At 44.3% G+C, this 23,032-nt stretch overlaps 1 long non-coding RNA gene across 1 annotated transcript; it reads left to right on the top strand.

The window, feature by feature from the left end:
• The first annotated feature begins 1,893 nt into the window (after positions 1 to 1,893).
• LOC143787877 (uncharacterized) lies at positions 1,894 to 17,046 on the top strand. Its single transcript, XR_013218492.1, has 2 exons — positions 1,894 to 8,214; positions 15,903 to 17,046. It is a non-coding gene; the product is annotated as an uncharacterized LOC143787877 (long non-coding RNA).
• The last annotated feature ends 5,986 nt before the right edge of the window (positions 17,047 to 23,032 follow it).

Consider the following 23,032-nt stretch of genomic DNA (forward strand, 5'->3'; position numbering starts at 1 on the left):
ATATTACAATGTTAAGTTTAGTAAACCTTCAGATTTAAGTGTCTACATAAATACAATGCAGAAACTATTCTACTCATGTATGCAGATCTGTCAGTTTTTATTTCAAAGTTTTATTTAATAAAATTAATATCTTCAAGTTGTTGCATTTTTGGTTTTAAAAATTAAGAATGTTTGCACTGTTTTATTTGCAATAGAAAAGCACAAGGAAACATTCATGCTGCTGCAGTGCAGTGTAACGCAACCTCCACCAGAGGGAGCTTGAGAGGGAAGTGAGACTGTGTACTCAGAGTAGCTCCACAGAGCAGCAGCACAGGTGCCACCAAGTGGAGAGAGAGTGGTCTGACAAGCTGAGTCAATAAACGTTCAGAGGCAAAGAACAAAAAAGAGTAAGCAATATACGTGGTCGGGAGCAAGCCAGGCGGGTCAGCAACGGTCAGAAGCGGATAAGACAAAGACCGAAAGCAGGTCCGAATACAGGCCCAGTCAGAGCCCAGATAATCAAACCGAGAAAACGCTGGGTAAAGGGCAGATGGAGGAAGACAACAGACATGGGGCAAGTCAGGGATCACAGCAGGACAAATCAAGGGTTACCAGAGTCAGGTTCACATGCCGAAGGCAGAACTATAGATGACACCACCAGCAGGATGCCTGGGAGCTAAATGGCAAAACTGAACCCAGAGTGAGGCAGAGCAAAGTTAACCCTTGACATGATCCATCCAGAAAAAAAGCAGGACTAAACCCTGGAACAAATGACAGTACCCTCCTCTCAAGGGGGGCCACCGGACATCCAGGTTTCCCAGGATGACGAGCGTGAAATGACCGGATCAATCGATCAGCATGGACAGATCACACCAGGACCCAAGATCGATCCTCAGGACTGTAACCCCTCCAATGGACCAAATACTGAAGTGAACTACGGACCATGCGAGAATCCACAATCTATTCCACTTCATACTTGGTGTGACCATCCACACAGACAGGAGATGGAGGCCCCGCAGAGGATGGTACAAATGACTTAAGAAGGGACTTATGGAACACATTGGGGATCCGAAGTGATGGAGGAAACCGTAAGTGAAAGGCAACTAGATTGACCACCTCAATAATCTCGTAAGGACTAATAAACCTGGGCCCCAGCTTAGCAGAAGGAACCTTAAGACGAATGTTCCTGGCAGACAACCTCTTGCCAGGAATATAGGTCCTACAGACCGTCGCTTATCCGCAAAAAGTTTGTTTACCCTGAGCTTCCCCAATGTTCTTCTGGACCTCCCTCCACACCTCCCCAATCGTTGCACTGCCGCATCAGCCCCTGTACATCCTGAATCATGCCTAGAAAATTTGCCAAAATGGGAGTGAAAACCATAGTTACAGAAAAATGGAGGTGTGCCCGTGGACTGGTTAATCGGATTGTTAAATGCAAACTCAGCCACGGGCAACGAAGAACACCAATAATCCTGCTGAGACGTTGCAAAACACCTCAAAATCTGTTCAAGTGACTGGTCCTCTCCGTCTGACCGTTGGTCTCAGGATGGTAAGCAGAGGAGAAGGTCCAGCAAATCCCCAATCTTTTACAAAATGCCCTCCAAAATTTGGACACATTTTGTACCCCTCTATCAGAAACCACATTCAAAGGCACTCCATGCAGCCCTACAACGTGCTCTACAAACAGCTTAGATAGTGTTTCAGCATTAGGCAATCCTGCCAGAGGTACAAAATGCGCCTGTTTACTGAATCTGTCAACCACTACCCAGATTACAATTTTGCCAATAGAAGGAGGGAGATCAGTGATAAAATCCATGAACAAATGAGTCCAAGGTCTATCCGGAATTGGCAATGGCACCAATTCGCCGGACGGTTATGGGAGCTCTTAGCACGGGCACAGGTATCACAAGCATACACAAACAGTGATATCAGAGGTCATAGAGGGCCATCAAAACAGCCTAGCAATGGCTTTCCGGGTGGCAGAGATCCCCGGAGCAGAATCGTAGAACTCCTGGAGAACCCTGAACCGGGACAAAGAGCTTATTATCAGGCAAAGAGGGAGGAGCAGGAGACTGAGCCTTCTGAATTTCCTGTTCCAATTCAGAGGATACCCCTGCAACAACCACCCCGTGCTGAAGAATGGAGGAAGGAGGTTCGGGGGTGATATCGAATCAAAGCTGCGAGATAAGGCATCAGTCTTGACATTCTTGGAACCAGGCCGAAAAGTGATTGAAAAGTGAAAGCGAGAAAAAAAAGCGACCACCTAGCCTTGTCTAGGAGTCAACCGTTTGGCCGATTCAATGTAAAACAAGTTCTTGTGGTCCGTAATCCGATAAACCGCCCCCTCCAAAAAATGCCTCCAGTCTTCAAAAGCAAATTTTATGACCAATAACTCCCGGTTACCAACGTCATAGTTCTTCTCTGCAGAAGAAAACTTCCGGGAGAAAAAGGCACATGGTCTTAAATTGGTCAAAGTAACGGATCCCTGAGACAACACCACCCCTACTCCCACCTCTGACGCGTCCACCTCTACAATGAACGGTTCAGATGGATCGGGCTGAACCAATACAGGAGCAGACATAAAACACTTCTTTAAAGTAAAAAATGCTTCAACTGCCAAGGGTGACCAAACTTTGAGATCAGCCTCCTTGCGAGTGAGGTCGGTGAGTGGCTTGATCACCTGAGAAAACCCCTTGATGAATTTTCGATAATAGTTGGCGAAACCCGGAAAACGCTGTAACCTCTTGAGGTCTCTGGGTTGCACCCAATCAAAAATGGCCTGTACCTTTCCGGGATCCATCTGAAACCCATTGGCAGAAAGGATGATCCCCAGAAAGGAAAGCTACTGGACACAAAACAAACATTTCTCGGGTTTAGCGAACAGAGAATTTCCCTGCAGCCTGTGAAGAACAGCACGTAAATGACCAATGTGGGATTCCTTGTCAGGCGAGAAAACAAAGATATCCTCCAGGTATACAAAAAGCGCCCGATAAAATCAGAAAACATCATTCATGAAGTTCTGAAAGACCACGGGCGCGTTCGTGAGACCAAAGGGCATGACCAAATTTTCAAACAGACCCTCGGAGGTGAGAAATGCAGTTTTCCACTCATCCCGTTCCTGAATACGGATAAGGTTTTATGCTCCCCTGAGGTCAAGTTTGGAAAACCACTTAGCCCCAGACAATTGATTATAGAGATCAGCAATGAGTGGAAGAGGGTAGGTATTTCTCACTGTAATTTTATTTAGTTCCCGGAAATCGAGGCACGGGCGTAAACTACCATCTTTTTTTCTTGACAAAAAATAATCCCGCGGCCACAGGTGAGACAGAGGGACGGATGTGACCTTTGCATAGACTATCAGAGATATAGTTTTTTATAGTAATATGTTCCAGGCCAGAAAGATTGTACAAACGGGCTTTGGGCAATTTAGAACCCAGAATAAGATTAATGGTACAATCATAAGGACGATGGGGTGGCAAGACCTCAGCCTCTTTTTCGGAGAACATGTCCCCAAAGTCCTTCAGGTACTCCGGAATACCCTCCGGATTATGGCAGACACAAAAACAGCAGAAAGACAACCATTGGAACAATTAGGACCCCATTTCACAATATCGCAAGATCCCCAGTCTATAACAGGATTATGCCTCTGCAGCCAGGGGAACCCCAACACCAGTCCAGCAGGAAGATTATTCATAACATAACATGAAATTTGTTCCTGGTGCAAGGAACCTACCTTGAGGAGGTACTCCTCAGAGACCAACTTAAGGACATTTTGAGCCAACGGTGTCTTATCAATGGCAACGATATGGATGGGAGTCTCTAACCTAACTGTCCCTAACTTTAACTTGGACACCAGACTAGTCAATGAAGGTCATGGAAGATCCACAGTCCACAAACGCTGAAGTGGATGCAAAACCACCTCCATAACACAGTTCCACCTCTAACAGAACTTTTTGAAATGATTAAAATGGTACCTGGGAGTCAGGATGACCTCCTAGACCATCACCCAGACTCTGCAGCTTGTTACTTGATGGACAAGAGGGGCAGTCCTTCTTCCAATGTACCGGATCTCCACAATATAAACATAATTTCCCATCAAGTCGTCACTTCCTCTCTTTCTCCTTGAAGTTGGTGGCACCAACTTCCATAGTCTCCTTGATTGACATCACCTCAGACTTGGCAGGCAGAACAGGAATCTCACACAGGATAATTCCTCTCTCCCGTAACCTCCAGTCCATACGAATGGCTTGGGTCATGGCCTCCTCCAGGGAACTGGGTGGCATATGAAGGGCCAGCGCGTCCTTGAGGTGATCAGAAAGCCCTCTCTCAAACAGACATCTCAGAGCAGAGTCATCCCAAGACACCTCAACAGACCACCACCTAAACTCAGAACAATGCTGTTCAGCAGTGAGTTCATTCTGGGAGAGACCCATGATCATGTCCTCTGCTACTCTGACCCTGTCTGGTTCATCATAAATCAGTCCTAAAGCCTCAAAAAATCTGTCCACAGACACACGTTCAGGGACAAGCAGGTAGAGAGAAAGCCCATGACTTATGTCCCTCCCACTGTAAGGAAATGATTGTCCCCACCCGCTGACTCTCATCACTACAAGATGTGGGTCTAAGAGAAATCAATAGCTTGCAACTCTCCCTAAAAGTATGGAATCTCTCCTCCTTCTCACCGGAGAAGATATCTGGGAGCTTGACTGTAGGTTCAAGAGAGTGCAATGAAACATCAACAGTGTTAGAGTGCTTACAGTCAGTCTGCTGCAGTGCAGTGTAATGCAACCTCCACCAGAGGGAGCTTTAGAGGGAAGTGAAACTGCATACTCAGAGTATCCCCATAGAGCAGCAGCACAGGTGCCACCAAGTGGTGAGAGAGTGGTCAGACAAGCAGAGTCAATAAATGTTCAGAGGCAAAGTACAAAAAGGAGTAAGCAATATACGTGGTCAGGAGCAAGCCAGACAGGTCAGCAACGGTCAGAAGACAGACAGAAAGCAGCAGCGAGTCTGAATACAGGCTGAGTCAGAAACAAGATAATCAAACCGAGAAACAGAGAAAACGCTGGGAAAAGGGCAGACAGAGGAAGACAACAGACACTGGACAAGTCGGGGATCACAGCAGGACAAATCAAGGGCTACCAGAGTCAGGTTCACACGCCGAAGGCAGAACTATAGCTGACACCACCAGCAGGGTGCCTGGGAGTTAAATGGCAAACCTGAACCCAGAGTGAGGCAGATCAAAGTTAACCCTTGACATGATCCACCCGGAAAGAGAGCAGACAGACTAAACCCTGGAACGGTTCATGATAGAAACATTGTTTTGTAAAATATAAGGGTTGTTTATTTTATATTAGACACATAGCGAGTCAAAGGAGTTTCTAGTAATTTGAAGTATTTACACTATGAGGCAGGCAAAAAGCTTAACCTACAGGTACTGCAGTAAATCTAATCTATTTTGCATTGCAGATAAAGCTGCCTGCAATATCCCTATTAATCATTTGGTAGCCTGCAATAATAGAGAACTTACCATATAGTATAATAAGATACAACCATAATTTATGTAATAGGGGTTGGAGGAGGGGTGGAACATATTGCAAAGTGGCAAACATTGTCAGATTTGATAACTATGCAGCAATATTGATTGGTTCACTTAGAGTTCTAATTAAAAAGCACAGGGTCTGGACAGGGCAATTTAGTGCGCTAGGGGAAAAATGTGTGCACCCCACCCCTCTCCAGTACAAAAATGAAAACCTGTAAACCAAAAGCCAATGTCGACAAGCTGATAATCGATGTACAAGTATTTATAAGACTTCTGATTCCAACTAAATGAACTTTAGAGGTTTTCCCTCAAAGTTAATTTTAGTACACAATGTAATGAATAGATCCTTGAACAATAATTTCCACAATAGGATGTGTTTAAAATGTTAGTCTGATCCTACCACATCTTTTGGGCACGGAGGGGAAGGAAAAAAGTGTACAGACATTACAGCATGAGATTGCAAATAATTATTTCTTTGAGGTAAAATATTGCTTAAAAACAGGCAGCGAAATGTTTTGCTGTCTTTTGCTTCCCCTCTACCCAGGAGCTGTTGTATGATCAGACCATATTCCTGTATGGTCAGACACAGCCATTACACAGTACACAGCAGGGGCACATTTTGGAACGATCCAACTTTATTTTTTCCAATGGATAGAGGGTCATGTGGCACATTAAACTTATTGAGAATTTCACAAGAAAAACAATGGTGTGCTTGGTTTTAATGTAACTTTATTCTTTCATGAGTTATTTACAAGTTTCTCTTTGTTTACAGCCATTGACATGTCACAGAGGTTAACACGTGAGGAGCGGATAGAAATTGTGTTGTCTGGTGAACGCAGTACCCGGGTCATTGCAGCAGATTTCAATGCAAGACACCCCATGCAAGCAAACTGTCACCATTCCCATGTTATTTAGGTGTATCCATATAAATGGCCCACCCAAAACAGTTTGCCTCATCACTGAACATATTGTTCTGTTTAAACTGAGGGTCCTGTTCCAATTTTTGTTTTGCCCATTCTGCAAATTCAGCTCTGTTGCTAAAGCAAAAACCTACAATGCTGGGCACTGTTTGGAAAATCAAGCCTGAACTGCTGCAAGTTATCATTGCAAAAAGAGATACTCATAGTTCAACGTTTTACTCAACATTCTCAAAAACAAACCGGTTATTCTGATGGCCATAATGCAGTAAGTAGCCGAGATGACAAAAAGCCGCAGATATTTGATTATAATGCCACCAAAGGGGTTGATACACAAGATCAACTAATAGCTATGTACACAAGCAAAACCAATCTGTGGCCAATGGTTTTATTTTAACTTTTTTTAATTCTGTTTCTTAAATTTAATATAACAGTACATATAAAGTACATTTAAGCAAATCATATAGCAATACCAATGCCCAAGTAGCCTAACCCTCCCCAATCCCACCCTACCCTTCTCTGCGTGCAACTAATATTTGAGTTGTACTATAGAATCGGTGTATGACCACATATTCCCTTCATTAGGCACCATTGGATATTCTCAAATTGAGCTTGCAGTTTTTCTTTGATCCCTGAAGGAAGAGATGGAAAAAAGAGAGACCATGTGTTTAAAAATTTCCCTGACAATCTTTCTTTACTGATCAGCGCTTCCCGCCAATCCATTTTGAAAAGGAACATAATCTTAGTGTGTATAAGGGATTGTGGTGGTACAGCCGGGCTCAACCAGTGGTGCAGTATGCTTTTCCTAGTGGCTGAGGCCCAAATCGTGAGAGTAGCTTTAATATGTTTAGGTAATTTACATTGAGTTTCATCCAGAATATTAAAGATAGCCCACTGTGCTGTGAGTAGAAAGGTTATCCAACACATCTTCTGTAGCTCTGCATGTACGATACCCCATAACTCCTGTATTTTTTAACAACTCCACAAATGATGGTATATATCAGTGTTTCGTATTTTGCATTTAGAGCATGAATAAAGAGTTGGAGACATTTTAGATTGGATATATAGGACCTGTGCAATATCAATAGAGCCATATCCGTATAGCTGCTATATGCCAAGATCTTTCTTTGTGCTGCAGTGGCATCAAGGAAGTCACCTGTCTCGAAGCCTGGAATGCCCCTTGACCATTTCGCTAATCCCATATCTCACCCCTCCCATGACCACTTTTTGCATAGTAAAGCGTAAATGCTAATTGTGGATGCTGACTGTAAATCTCGCATTCCTGAGAAAACCATCCATACTATTCCTCACAACCTCCACTTGACAAGCATTTTTGTACCAAAGTCTGAGCACTTGCCAAAATCTTTCAGGACCTCCATTATAGCCGGAATTGCCTGGGCTGGGTTAGCGATGAATAAAAGTACAGTACAAACCAAAAGTTTGGACACACCTTCTCATTTAAAGATTTTTCTGTATTTTCATGACTGAAAATTGTACATTCACACTGAAGGTATCAAAACTATGAATGAACACATGTGGAATTATATACTTAACAAAAAAGTGTGAAACAACTGAAATTATGTCTTATATTCTAGGTTCTTCAAAGTAGCCACCTTTTGCTTTTCAGCATTAAAGGATCTTCACCTCTTTTCAAGGAAGATCATTCTTAAGAGGCTTCACTATCGGCCTCATTCTGCTCTTGAAATAACTGACCCCATTGAATTGGAAACACTACTGAATTTGGAGGAACTGGAACAGGAATCTAACTCTGCCGGGGTAAGTGCCTTTCCACCTTCTATATCTGATAGGTGTACCACTTTTCCCCCCTTGTCATTATGCCCAGGTTGAAATCCTCACAAAATTAGTGACGGAGGATTTCAAAAAGATTAACAACTACAAAAAAAGGACAATCTAAGTGCTCCCCAACGACAGGCATTAGATGAGATAAAAATGTGGGATGATGTAGTTATAAAGTGCGCAGATGAGGGGGAAAATGTGGTCATCTGGCTAGAGGAGAGGTACGAAAAGGAAGCCTTTAGGCAAAATAAAGAGACATACTCAATTGCCGCAGAATCCCCTCCCTAAATTACAGAGTCAATTGAATAACATCCTCGAAATGGCGTTCGAAAGAGGTATAATTACCAAAAAAATCTTGGGCGGGCTTTTGGTTCAGCATCTGGTGATTCCCACCTTCTACCTTCTCCCAAAGATCCACAAGGATCCAACCTCTACCCTGAGGCGTACTATTGTCTCTGGCATGGGAGGGCTATGTGATGCAACATGTAAATTTATTTAACATTACTCACGGCCGCAGGTGGAAACGTTGCCCTCCTATGTCAGGGACACTACTGATGTCCTGAGGAGGGTTGATGGCCTTGATGTGGAGGATAATATGATCTTGGTGACGGCTGACGTTGAGTCGCTTTACACCAGCATCCGCCATATGAATGGGTTGAGAGCGACAAGATTTTTTCTTGAGTCCAGTAACTTGGAGGCTGATACATGGGAACTGGTATTGGAGTTATTGGATTTTGTCCTTACCCATAACTTTTTTATTTTTAAGGACCGTTTCTTTCTTCAGAGACAGGGCACTGCAATGGGGGCGGCCTGTGCAGATTTTGGGAGATGGGTATACCTTTTGATGGTGCACAGGCCGCCCCTCAAATCCTAGGATGGTATAGGTACATCGACGATGTCCTATTCATCTGGCAGGGCTCTGTCTCTGAACTACAGATGTTTATGGTTGGACTTAATCAGAATGACTCCAATATCAGACTTACATATACGTACCATCAGAAAGAAGTTTTCTTCCTGGATATTACACTTCAGGTACAGGAGAATGGATACATCTATATGGATATGTACCAGAAAGAAACTTCCGTTAATGCCTTATTGCATGCCTCATCCTCACATCCACAATCCACGATAAGAGCCATCCCTATTGGACAGTTCCTTCATGCGAGAAGGATATGTACTGTTGTGAATTAGACTTTTTTGGCTCCCTCTTGTGGTCACTAGGGATATGACTCTGGGATTGTCTTTTCTCAGTTTGGCACCCACCTGGGTCGTTAGTCCAGGGGTGTTGCTATATAAACTTCCTGGATTCTCAGTCCAGTGCCTGGCATCGTTGTAATCAGTTCCTTTCTGTTTGCTCCTGTCTGCTGGTCTTGGATCTTGCAAAATTAAGCTAAGTCCTGCTTCCTTGTTTTTTGGTTATTTGCATTGCTCTTATATTTTGTCCAGCTTGTACTAAATGTGATTCCTGATTTTGCTGGAAGCTCTAGGGGGCTGGTGTTCTCCCCCCGGGCCGTTAGACGGTTCGGGGGTTCTTGAATATCCAGCGTGGAAATTTTGATAGGGTTTTTGCTGACCATATAAGTCATCTTACTATATTCTGCTATTAGTCAGTGGGCCTCTCTTTGCTAAATATCTAGTTCATTCTTACGTTTGTCTTTTCTCCTTACCTCACCGTTATTATTTGTTGGGGGCTTGTATCCAACTTTTGGGGTCTTTTCTCTGGAGGCAAGAAAGGTCTATCTTTTCCCTTCTAGGGTTAGTTAGTTCTCCGGCTGGCGCGAGACGTCTAGAACCAACGTAGGCACGTTCCCCGGCTGCTGCTATTTGTGGTGCTAGGATTAGATATATGGTCAGCCCAGTTACCACTGCCCTATGAGCTGGTTTTTTGTGTTTGCAGACTTGGTATGTACTTTTGAGACCCTCTGCCATTGGGGTCATAACAGTATGCCAGGCCAAGGTTGAATGTTTAATGCATTGCAGAAGTGGGATTACAAGAAAGGAAAGTCTGAGTTTTTTTTTTTTTCTTTCCTCTCTTTTTTCCTCCCCTTTACCTCTGAGTGGCTTGTGCTTGCTGCAGACATGAATGTCCAGACTTTGATTACAAGTGTGGATCAGCTTGCTGCTCGTGTGCAGGGCATACAAGATTTTGTTACCAGTAGTCCAATGTCTGAACCTAAAATACCTATTCCTGAACTGTTCTCTGGAGACCGATTTAAGTTTAGGAATTTCAGGAATAATTGTAAATTGTTTCTATCTCTGAGACCCCGTTCATCTGGAGACTCAGCTCAGCAAGTAAAAATTGTTATCTCTTTCTTACGGGGCGACCCTCAGGATTGGGCCTTCTCGCTAGCGCCAGGAGATCCGGCATTGGCAAATATTGATGCGTTTTTTCTGGCGCTCGGATTGCTTTACGAGGAACCCAATCTTGAAATTCAGGCAGAAAAAGCCTTGCTGGCTATTTCTCAGGGTCAGGATGAAGCTGAAGTGTATTGCCAAAAATTTCGGAAATGGTCCGTGCTTACTCAGTGGAATGAGTGTGCTCTGGCCGCAAATTTCAGAAATGGCCTTTCTGAAGCCATTAAGAATGTGATGGTGGGTTTCTCCATTCCTACAGGTCTGAATGATTCCATGGCGCTGGCTATTCAAATTGACCGGCGTTTGCGGGAGCGCAAGGCCGCGAATCCTCTGGTGGTGTTGTCTGAACAAACACCTGATTTAATGCAATGTGGTAGAATTCAGACTAGAAATGAACGGAAAAATCATAGACGTCAGAATGGGTTGTGTTTTTACTGTGGTGATTCTACACATGTTATATCACTTCTATGGTTGTATGATGGGTGCCGTGCTTTTCCCCTTGTTGCAGCCACGGCCTGTGCGCCGGTTTTAACCCTATACTGTCACTGATTGATTTGTCTCATGTTTTATTGTTTAAATTAAATAAAATTAATTGTGGTTTATATTAGGACTGGTACACCTTTTTTTCTTTTGTGGTTACATGTTATATCAGCATGCTCTAAACGCCTAACTAGGGTTGTTAGTCCTGTCGCCATTGGTAATTTGCAACCTAAATTTATTTTGTCTGTGACTTTAATTTGCTCATTGTCCTCCTACCCTGTTATGGCGTTTGTGGATTCAGGTGCTGCCCTGAGTCTTATGGATCTGTCGTTTGCCAAGCGCTGTGGTTTTGTTCTTGAGCCGTTGGTAAATCCTATCCCTCTTAGAGGTATTGATGCTACGCCATTGGCGGAAAATAAACCGCAGTTTTGGACACAGGTAACCATGTGCATGACTCCTGAACATCGGGAGGTGATTCGTTTTCTTGTTCTGCATAAAATGCATGATTTGGTCGTTTTGGGTCTGCCATGGTTACAGACCCATAATCCAGTCTTGGATTGGAAGGCAATGTCTGTGTCAAGTTGGGGCTGTCAGGGAATTCATGGTGATTCCTCGCCGGTGTCTATTGCTTCCTCTACTCCTTCGGAAGTTCCTGAGTATTTGTCTGATTACCAGGATGTATTCAGCGAGTCCAGGTCCAGTGCTCTTCCTCCTCATAGGGACTGTGACTGCGCTATAGATTTGATTCCAGGTAGTAAATTTCCTAAGGGAAGATTATTTAATCTGTCTGTACCTGAGCATACCGCAATGCGTTCGTATATCAAGGAATCTCTGGAGAAGGGGCATATCCGTCCATCCTCTTCCCCTCTTGGTGCGGGATTCTTTTTTGTGGCCAAGAAGGACGGATCTTTGAGACCTTGTATTGACTATCGGCTTCTGAATAAAATCACTGTTAAATTTCAGTATCCTTTGCCTCTGTTGTCGGACTTGTTTGCCCGGATTAAAGGTGCCAAGTGGTTCACCAAGATAGATCTTCGTGGTGCGTACAACCTTGTGCGCATTAAGCAAGGAGATGAATGGAAAACTGCATTTAATACGCCCGAAGGTCATTTTGAGTACTTGGTGATGCCTTTCGGGCTCTCTAATGCTCCTTCAGTGTTTCAGTCCTTTATGCATGATATTTTCCGGAAGTATCTGGATAAATTTATGATTGTTTATCTGGATGATATTCTGGTTTTTTCTGATGATTGGGACTCGCATGTAGAGCAGGTCTGGATGGTGTTTCATGTTTTGCGTGAGAATGCTTTGTTTGTTAAGGGCTCAAAGTGTCTCTTTGGAGTACAGAAGGTTCCCTTTTTGGGTTTTATTTTTTCCCCTTCTGCGGTGGAGATGGACCCAGTCAAGGTCCGAGCTATTCGTGATTGGACTCAACCCACGTCAGTTAAGAGTCTTCAGAAGTTCTTGGGTTTTGCTAACTTCTACCGTCGTTTTATCGCTAATTTTTCTAGCGTTGTTAAACCTTTGACGGATATGACCAAGAAAGGTTCTGATGTTGCTAACTGGGCTCCTGCAGCCGTGGAAGCTTTTCAAGAGTTGAAGCGCCGGTTTACTTCGGCGCCTGTTTTGTGCCAGCCTGATGTCTCACTTCCCTTTCAGGTTGAAGTGGATGCTTCTGAGATTGGGGCAGGGGCCGTTTTGTCGCAGAGAGGCCCTGGTTGCTCTGTAATGAGACCATGTGCTTTTTTCTCTAGGAAGTTTTCGCCTGCTGAGCGGAATTATGATGTTGGCAATCGGGAGTTGTTAGCCATGAAGTGGGCATTTGAGGAGTGGCGTCATTGGCTCGAGGGTGCTAAGCATCGTGTGGTGGTCTTGACTGATCACAAAAATCTGATGTATCTCGAGTCTGCTAAACGCCTGAATCCTAGACAGGCCCGCTGGTCATTGTTTTTCTCCCGTTTTGACTTTGTGGTCTCGTATTTACCAGGTTCAAAGAATGTGAAGGCTGATGCTCTTTCAAGGGGCTTTGTGCCTGACTCTCCTGGAGTCGCAGAACCAGTTGGTATTCTCAAAGAGGGAGTTATCCTGTCAGCCATTTCTCCGGATTTGCGACGTGTGTTGCAGAGATTTCAGGCTGGTAGACCTGACTCTTGTCCACCTGACAGACTGTTTGTTCCTGATAAGTGGACCAGCAGAGTCATTTCCGAGGTTCATTCCTCGGTGTTGGCAGGGCATCCGGGAATTTTTGGCACCAGAGATCTGGTGGCTAGGTCCTTTTGGTGGCCTTCCTTGTCACGGGATGTGCGGTCATTTGTGCAGTCCTGTGGGACTTGTGCTCGGGCTAAGCCTTGCTGTTCTCGTGCCAGCGGCTTGCTCTTGCCCTTGCCTGTCCCGAAGAGGCCTTGGACACACATTTCCATGGATTTCATTTCAGATCTTCCGGTGTCTCAAGGAATGTCTGTCATCTGGGTGGTATGTGATCGCTTTTCCAAGATGGTCCATTTGGTATCTTTGCCTAAACTGCCTTCCTCTTCCGATCTGGTTCCCTTGTTCTTTCAGAATGTGGTTCGTTTGCACGGCATTCCTGAGAATATCGTGTCTGACAGAGGATCCCAGTTTGTTTCCAGGTTCTGGCGATCCTTTTGTGCTAAGATGGGCATTGATTTGTCGTTTTCGTCTGCTTTTCATCCTCAAACTAATGGACAAACGGAGCGAACTAATCAGACTCTGGAGGCTTATTTGAGGTGTTTTGTTTCTGCAGATCAGGATGATTGGGTGACCTTCTTGCCGTTGGCTGAGTTTGCCCTTAATAATCGGGCTAGTTCCGCCACCTTGGTTTCGCCATTTTTTTGCAACTCTGGTTTCCATCCTCGTTTTTCCTCGGGACATGTGGAGTCTTCTGACTGTCCTGGGGTAGATTCCGTGGTGGATAGGTTGCAGCAGATCTGGAATCATGTGGTGGACAACTTAAAGTTGTCACAGGAGAAGGCTCAGCGTTTTGCCAACCGCCGCCGCGGTGTGGGTCCCCGACTTCGTGTTGGGGATTTGGTATGGCTGTCTTCTCGATTTGTTCCTATGAAGGTCTCCTCTCCTAAATTTAAGCCTCGCTTCATCGGTCCTTACAAGATATTGGAAATCCTTAATCCTGTGTCCTTTCGCTTGGATCTTCCGGTGTCGTTTGACATTCACAACGTGTTCCATAGGTCTTTGTTGCGGCGGTACGTTGTACCTGTGGTTCCTTCTGTTGAGCCTCCTGCTCCGGTGTTGGTTGAGGGCGAGTTGGAGTACGTGGTGGAGAAGATCTTGGATTCTCGTCTCTCCAGGCGGAGGCTTCAGTATCTGGTCAAGTGGAAGGGCTATGGTCAGGAGGATAATTCCTGGGTGGTTGCCTCTGATGTGCATGCGGCCGATTTAGTTCGTGCCTTTCACGCTGCTCATCCTGATCGCCCTGGTGGTCTTGGTGAGGGTTCGGTGACCCCTTCTTAAAGGGGGGGTACTGTTGTGAATTAGACTTTTTTGGCTCCCTCTTGTGGTCACTAGGGATATGACTCTGGGATTGTCTTTTCTCAGTTTGGCACCCACCTGGGTCGTTAGTCCAGGGGTGTTGCTATATAAACTTCCTGGATTCTCAGTCCAGTGCCTGGCATCGTTGTAATCAGTTCCTTTCTGTTTGCTCCTGTCTGCTGGTCTTGGATCTTGCAAAATTAAGCTAAGTCCTGCTTCCTTGTTTTTTGGTTATTTGCATTGCTCTTATATTTTGTCCAGCTTGTACTAAATGTGATTCCTGATTTTGCTGGAAGCTCTAGGGGGCTGGTGTTCTCCCCCCGGGCCGTTAGACGGTTCGGGGGTTCTTGAATATCCAGCGTGGAAATTTTGATAGGGTTTTTGCTGACCATATAAGTCATCTTACTATATTCTGCTATTAGTCAGTGGGCCTCTCTTTGCTAAATATCTAGTTCATTCTTACGTTTGTCTTTTCGCCTTACCTCACCGTTATTATTTGTTGGGGGCTTGTATCCAACTTTTGGGGTCTTTTCTCTGGAGGCAAGAAAGGTCTATCTTTTCCCTTCTAGGGTTAGTTAGTTCTCCGGCTGGCGCGAGATGTCTAGAACCAACGTAGGCACGTTCCCCGGCTGCTGCTATTTGTGGTGCTAGGATTAGATATATGGTCAGCCCAGTTACCACTGCCCTATGAGCTGGTTTTTTGTGTTTGCAGACTTGGTATGTACTTTTGAGACCCTCTGCCATTGGGGTCATAACAATGTACCTCGGGTGCCTTGTTCGAAGGGCAAGCTGTGGACCTAGGGGAACTCTTTATGGAACGTCTACTATAACCATTCTGACTAAAGAGGGGGTATGTAAGGGCTAAAAAGACCTGTAGGAGTGATCTTCTGGGAATGAATAAGGAGAAGAAAAAAACAAGGGATAGGCAAGTGAGATTTATCTCTACCTTTAATCATAGATGGGACGTGATGAGAGATATCTTAAAGAAACATTGGCCAATTCTCAAAACTGATTCAGTTCTGCAGAGGTGCCTTCCCAATTGGCCTCTGTTGACGGCACGAAGGAGTAGCAACATTCGAGACATGCTGGTACACAGCCACTATGTTGCCAGGGCCCCAGATCCTTTTAAAGCCGGAAGGCAAAAAAATTTATTTTTTCCATGTGGTGAATGTCTGGCCTGTAAAAATTTGGTCAGGGCCGGCTTGAATGAGCAATTAAGTTTCAGTTCCTTTTTGTAGTGATATGTCTCCAGTTTTAAATTTTATACACCTTTTCTGTTTTGTGTATTTTTAATCTTTGTTTCCTTCTTTTTTTATTTTATATTACTTTAGTGATGTTCGTGTATTCATACTTCACATGTGATGACGCCAATATCTATATGGAAACGATACAGTGGCTTGATATCGTGGGAAGGACCCCCAATATATTACCCCTGGTTTTTAATCTTTGATGAGATAACAGATGCATCTGGAATCATATATGTATATTGTTTTCACTGTTACATATGTGTTGTCTTTTTCTTTATTATCATCTTTTATCTTTACCTTTAAGAGGTACATGTATATTGTACTTATTGGGTTTGTCCTGTTTGGTAATAATTATGTTGATTTATTGTTATGTCTATTCACAATTTTTATTTATATTTGTCATATTGTATACTTACCCATGTTATTAATTATCATATGCACATATATTCATCTACTTGTGACGGTATTTCCGTCTTCACTTTATTCCCCTTAGTTTGTCTCAATCACATGCAGTCACTATGAGGTGTGAATAAGGGGTTTTCTTTTAATATATTCTCAAATACACCTCTTACACTTAATTAGTTTAGGGTTCTCTTGAATGACATCAGCATCTTCTCGCACTGAATCACAGTGCACATGTCTACTGTGGCCTGCAGTCCGGGGCATTGCGGATGGTGCCCGGAAATGACATCTGCGGTTCACTGACGTCATCGCGACGTCCGTGTGGGCCGCGGTGTCATGGTGGACGCCGGAAGGGATGCAGCTCCCAGCGCGGCCAGCGAGACACATGCGCCGCTGATTGTGGCTCATTAGGGGTAATTTGGGGCCACAAACACACTACAGCACCGCCCCCTGACGAAGCAGACGCGAAACGCGCATTGGGGCTGCACCGTGTGGATCTCCTGTCACTGCAATATGGGTAAGGGACCTAGGACTGGGCATGTACTTAGGCTGGTGAGATGTTTATGATTGTGGTTTATGATTGTGGCCTGTTCCATGGACCTATATGTATGAAACATTAGTCATTATGTCCTGGAGTGTCTCCTTATCCTATTTACTTATATAGCACATGGCACTTTATTCTCCATATATTTTGCAGTGGTAGGCGGCCACATGGTTTGTGTCCATCTTGCTTTTCCTCGCTGGCCATGATATGTTTCTCTGCGGACTTTTTATGTAAATTTTGTTGTCTGATGTATTTTGTAATAAATTTATATATATCTTTGTATTATTTTGGCTTTGTACTCCATTTTTTCTTGGTATGACTTATACTACAGGGTCTGCCTGTGGGGGTGTGCTGCCTTATACTACAGTGTCTGCCTGTGGTGGCGTGCTGCCTTATACTACAGAATCTGCCTGTGGGATGGTGCTGCCTTATTCTACAGAGTCTGCCTGTGGGGGGTGCTGCCTTATACTACAGAGTCTGCCTATGGGGTGCTGCCTTATGCTACAGAGTCTGCCTATGGGGGTGCTGCATTATACTACAGAGTCTGCCTATGGGGTGCTGCCTTATACTACAGAGTTTGCCTATGGGGTGCTGCCATATACTACAGGGTCTGCCTATGGGGTGCTGTCTTATACTGCAGGGTCTGCCTATGGGGTGCTGCCTTATACTATAAAGTTTGCCTATGGGGGGCTGCCTTATACTACAGAGTCTGCCTATGGGGGGTGCTGCCTTATACTACAGAATCTGCCTGTGGGGGATGCTGCCTTATTCTACAGAGTCTGCCTATGGGGTGCTGCCTTATATTACAGAGTCTGCCTATGGGGTGCTGTCTTATACTACAGGTTCTGCCTATGGGGTGCTGCCTTATACTTCAGAGTCTGCCTATGGGGGCTGCCTTATGCTATAGAGTTGACAGAATGGGGGCGCAGAATGGGTGCAGCACATGAAAGAATGGGGGCGCAGGATAAGAGCAGCACATTACAGAATGGGGCGCAGGATGGGAGCAGCACATGACAGAATAGGGGCGCAGGATGGAAGCAGCATGACAGAGTGGGGACGCAGAATTGGAGTAGCACATACCAGGATGGGGCAGCACATACCAGAACTGGGGCACAGGATGGGAGCACTTGACAGGATGAGGGCACAGGATGGGGCTGCACATGACAGTAAGGGGGCGCAGGATGGGGCTGCACATGACAGGAAGGGGGCGCAAGATGGTAGCAGTACATGACAAGATTGAGGTGCAGGATGAAAGCAGCACATACCAGGATGGAGACCATATACCAATATAAATATTCGCCACCCGGGCATAGAACGGATTCAATCGCTAGTAAAAATTACAGAATATCTGTTTATTTTTCACATTGTCTCACGAAAGATTGAATAAAAAGTGATTAAAAAAAGTCACAGACTCCAAAATAGTACCAATAAAAAGTGCAGATTGTTTTTCCTAAAATATGCCCTCATGCAGCTTGGTACTTGGTACCTTAAGGGATACAATTTGGTGAATAAAACTGAATTACAAATTTTGTCATTCTGTTACCTCTGAGACATGCCATATATTCAAAGAGTAGAGTACTACTAATTGTAGGGTATTGCTGTACTGGAAAGAAATTGGATAGCAATTCACAGGGTTTATTTTCTCCTGTTATTGCTTGTGAAAATGAAAAATGTTATCAGGAAAAAAAGAATTGTTTATTTTATCTTTCCACTTAGTGTGAGTTCTTGTGAAACACCTAAAAGGTTCACAATATTCCTAAATACTATTTTAAATACTTTAATTGGTGCATTGTTTAATATGGTTTCCTCACAAGATAGTAAAAATCCTTTATTTTGTACATGTAATACAAGAATAAGGGCAGAGAGGACAAGAACATGCCTACAGCTAGTTTACTTCTTTGGCCACTTTCTCAAGACCTACTTGAGTTTGTGAGCCTTGAGAAAGTATCTGCTGATGCAAAACAACTATAACCTGAGCGTCGTTTGTCTTCTCTGGTTTTATTCTTATAATGCACATTGGATATAGTAAAATAAATTATTTTTATCTGGCGATATTTGGTCTCATTTGGTTACAGAGCACCATCATCAGAACGGCTGACATCAGAGAGTAGCTACAACCATTTGGCTTTATTATGATACTAGCTGTTTCCAGCCAGCTAATGCTCGGCACACTCATTGCTATCTAATTAACGCTGCTTGTGATTAAATTAAAGTAAATAATGACAACATTCAATAGCGCTTGCGCAAGGTGGTAAATTAACTTAAGATGAAGTTAATAACAATAATTGTGGTAATGTGGTGAGGGGCGGGATTATGTGTGGTAATGTGGTGAGGGGCGGATTATCTGTGGTGATGTGGTGGGGGCAGGATTATGTGGGGTAATGTGGTGGAGGGCAGGATTATGTGTGGTGATGTGGTGGAGGGCAGGATTATGTGTGGTGATGTGGTAGGAGGGCGGGATTATGTGTGGTAATGTGGTGGGGGGGCGGGATTATGTGTGGTAATGTGGTGGGGGGCGGTATTATGTGTGGTGGGGGGGTGGGATTATGTGTGGTAATGTGGTGGGGGGGCGGTATTATGTGTGGTGATGTGGTGGGGGGCGGGATTATGTGTGATAATGTGGTGGGGGGCGGGATTATCTGTGGTAATGGGGTGGGGGGCAGGATTATGTGTGGAGGTGTGTTTGGGGGGTGAAATTACGTGTGGTGATGTGGGGGCAGGATTGTGTGTGGTGATGTGGTGGGGGCAGGATTGTGTGTGGCGATGTGGGGGCGAGATTGTGTGTGGTGATGTGGTGCGGATTGTGTGTGGTAATATGGTGGGGGGCGGGATTGTGTATGGTAATGTGGTGGGGGGTGGGATTGTGTGTGGTAATGTGGTGGGGGGCGGGATTGTGTGTGCTAATGTGGGGGCAGGATTGTGTGTGGTAATGGGGTGGGCGGGCGGTATTATGTGTGGTAATGGGGTGGGGGGGCGGTATTATGTGTGGTAATGTGGCGGGGGGCGGGATTATGTGTGGTAATGTGGTGGGGGCGGGAGTGTGTGTGTGGTAATGTGGGGGGCGGGATTATGTGTGGTGATGTGGTGGGGGGCGGGATTGTGTGTGGTAATGTGGTGGGGAGCGCTATTGTGTGTGGTGATGTAGTGGGGGCGGGATTGTGTGTGGTAATGTGAGGGGCGGATTATCTGTGGTGGTGTGGTGTGGGGCGAGATTATGTGGGGTAATATGGTGGAGGGGCGGGATTGTGTGTGGTAATGTGGTGGGGGGCGGGATTGTGTGTGGTAATGTGGTGGGGGGCGGGATTGTGTGTGGTAATGTGGTGGGGGGCGGGATTGTGTGTGGTAATGTGGTGGGGGGTGGGATTGTGTGTGGTAATGTGGTGGGGGGGCGATATTGGGTGTGGTAATGTGGTGGGGGCGGGATTGTGTGTGGTAATGTGGTGGGGGGGCGGGATTGTGTGTGGTAATGTGGGGAGGTGGGATTGTGTGTGGTAAAGTGGTGGGGGGGATTGTGTGTGGTAATGTGGTGGGGGGACGGGATTGTGTGTGGTAATGTGGGGGGCGGGATTGTGTGTGGTAATGTGGTGGGGGGCGGGATTGTGTGTGGTAAAGTGGTGGGGGGGATTGTGTGTGGTGTGGTGGGGGGGCGGATTGTGTGTAGTAATGGGGTGGAGGGCGGGATTATGTGTGGTGATGTGGTGGGGCGGAGCTACTGTGCAGGGGGCGGGATTAGCGAGTAATCACGATGCCTCTTATTTATATAGATAAATTACTCTTGTGCAGTCTGAATTGTAGGTCTGACTTGAAGAAATGGGCAGATGCACTGCTTGCACAAGGCCCATTTGTCAGTAACCAGTTATCTGGTCATAGTTTCGTGACCATTTTCATTGTTTGCCTTGGGAACCTTTTCACCTTGAAAGTTATTGCAGTTAATACATTTCTAGCACTGGAAAACATGTACGATTTGTTAGATGTCCTGTGATGGTTCATTAAACATACGTATTATATCATATGAATTGCTTTTTTCTGAACTGCTGTTGCACAAACATTACATAGAGTTGTTGCTCATGTTCCCCTGTGAATGCAGAAATGGAAACTGGCATGGTTGCTGTTTTCATGTGCCAGCATTTACAACTGCAAGCCTTTAAGGATTGTGGGAAGTTACTTTATCAATTTCTCTCACAAGACTAACACTTCTGAGGACTTCTATTCACATGGTCGATGAAGTGGACTTCTATTCACATGGTCGATGATCTATTGACCATTATATAATTACATCATGTATTACAAATGATCAGTTCATCATAGGTTCTTTTTTTACTTTAAATATTTTTATTGGGTTTTAACATTGATTTGAAAACAGAACGCTCCAATTATGTGCAATAATAATAAAAAAGTTGACGTTTGCTAATATTAAATTGTCATTAAGCATTAGAATGCACAGTGGGGGAAATAAGTATTTGATCCCTTGCTGATTTTGTAAGTTTGCCCACTGACAAAGACGTGAACAGTCTTTAATTTTAAGGGTAGATAAATTTTAACATTGAGAGTTATAATATCAACATAAAATCCTGAAAAATCACATTGTATAAATTATATAAATGTATTGGCATTTTGCAGTGAGAAATAAATATTTGATCCCCTACCAACCATTAAGAGTTCTGGCTCCTACAGACCAGTTAGATGCTCCTAATCATCTCGGTACCTGCATTAAAGACAGCTGTCTTACACCTTTATGAAACAATCGGGAGGAAGATGTCACTCCTGCGCTGCTGATGACGTAACCGCAATGGTTTCCAATGGATAAAATGTATTCATAAATCAGGTTTACAGGGTTAACGCATTTCGAGGGCGCGCAGGACCTCTTTATCACGACAGAAACCAGGTTTTCTGTCCTGATGAAGATTTTCGCATTGTTTGGTCCTTCTAGTGACTGATGTCCTTGAAGCAGCTGATATCTATTTCATGCCAGTTACATGTTGCTTTGTAGCAATTATATAAGGTGAGTGGATCCCTTTCCTTGCCAACTTTTTGTTACCAGTTAAGACCCTATCGCGCTTTCTTTCCCGGTTTTGTTGTTTGCATAGTCACCTTGATAAAAGACTCCTGTCCACAGACTCAATTAATCAGTCAGACTCTAACCTCTACAACATGGGCAAGGCCAAAGAGCTTTCTAAGGATGTCAGGGATAAGATCCTAGACCTGCACAAAGCTGAAATGGGCTACAAAACCATAAGTAAGACACTGGGTGAGAAGGAGACAACTGTTAGTGCAATAGTAAGAAAATGGAAGAAATGCAAAATGACTGTCAATTGACATCGTTGGGGCACTATGCAAAATCTCACCTCGTGGGATATCCTCTAGAGCAATGGAAAGCAGAAAGGAGGCGGAAAGAGAATGGGAAGGAAAAGGAGATTTGGGGGGACAAAAAAAAAAGCACACAACTTTTTGAAACAAACACTTCAGAGGAGACCACATCTACCACAACATTCTATTTTAAGCATTATTTTTGTGACAACCAGATTGCCAGATCATTCCCCCCACTGAATAATACCTAACATGTCCATTGATGATGAAAAGCTTAGCGGCAATTGCTATATGCAATCATGCTTTCCATTTTCCTAATTTTGTTAACATGTTCCACCCATTCAGCCAAAGTGGGAGGTTTGGGGGATTTCGAGTAACTTGGAATAATTGTCTTAATTTCTGTCAGGGAGTGTAAGGATTAAGACAATTAACCATGTTATGTAAATTAAAGCTTATAACCTGCCGTTAATTTCATCCATTGGTTGTATAAATTATTCTTTTGAAAGCTGAAGCCCTCCAAAATGTGCTTTAGGTTAAGAAAATAAATTGGCATCAATGCAGAAATATTGATCAGTTAATGAACACAGAATGGTCAGATTTTGGCAAGACAAAAGTTTTGGCGCCTAATCATATAATGCACCCAATCCTAGTTTACATCCTCACCTGCTCTCAGTAAATGATTGGTTAATTAGTCTGTGTGTATAAAAAGAAACCCAGCACCCCAGACCTTCACTTGAAGTGCAACTTGAGCTCTGACAGCATGCCAAAAATCCACCCTGTGACCAAAGCCTGGATTATCAAGAGGCTGAAGACCAGATCCACTGCAGAGGTGGCTGGCACCTTTAATGTGTCTCAGCGTCAATTGCAAAGAATTAAAAAAAGATTTGAAGAGACTGGAGATGTGTTTGACAAGCCCAGGTCCGGCAGACCCCGTAAGACAACTGCTCAGGAGGAATGTTTG

This window comes from Ranitomeya variabilis, chromosome 8 (assembly GCF_051348905.1).
Source record: "Ranitomeya variabilis isolate aRanVar5 chromosome 8, aRanVar5.hap1, whole genome shotgun sequence".
Classification (NCBI taxonomy): Eukaryota; Metazoa; Chordata; class Amphibia; order Anura; family Dendrobatidae; genus Ranitomeya; species Ranitomeya variabilis.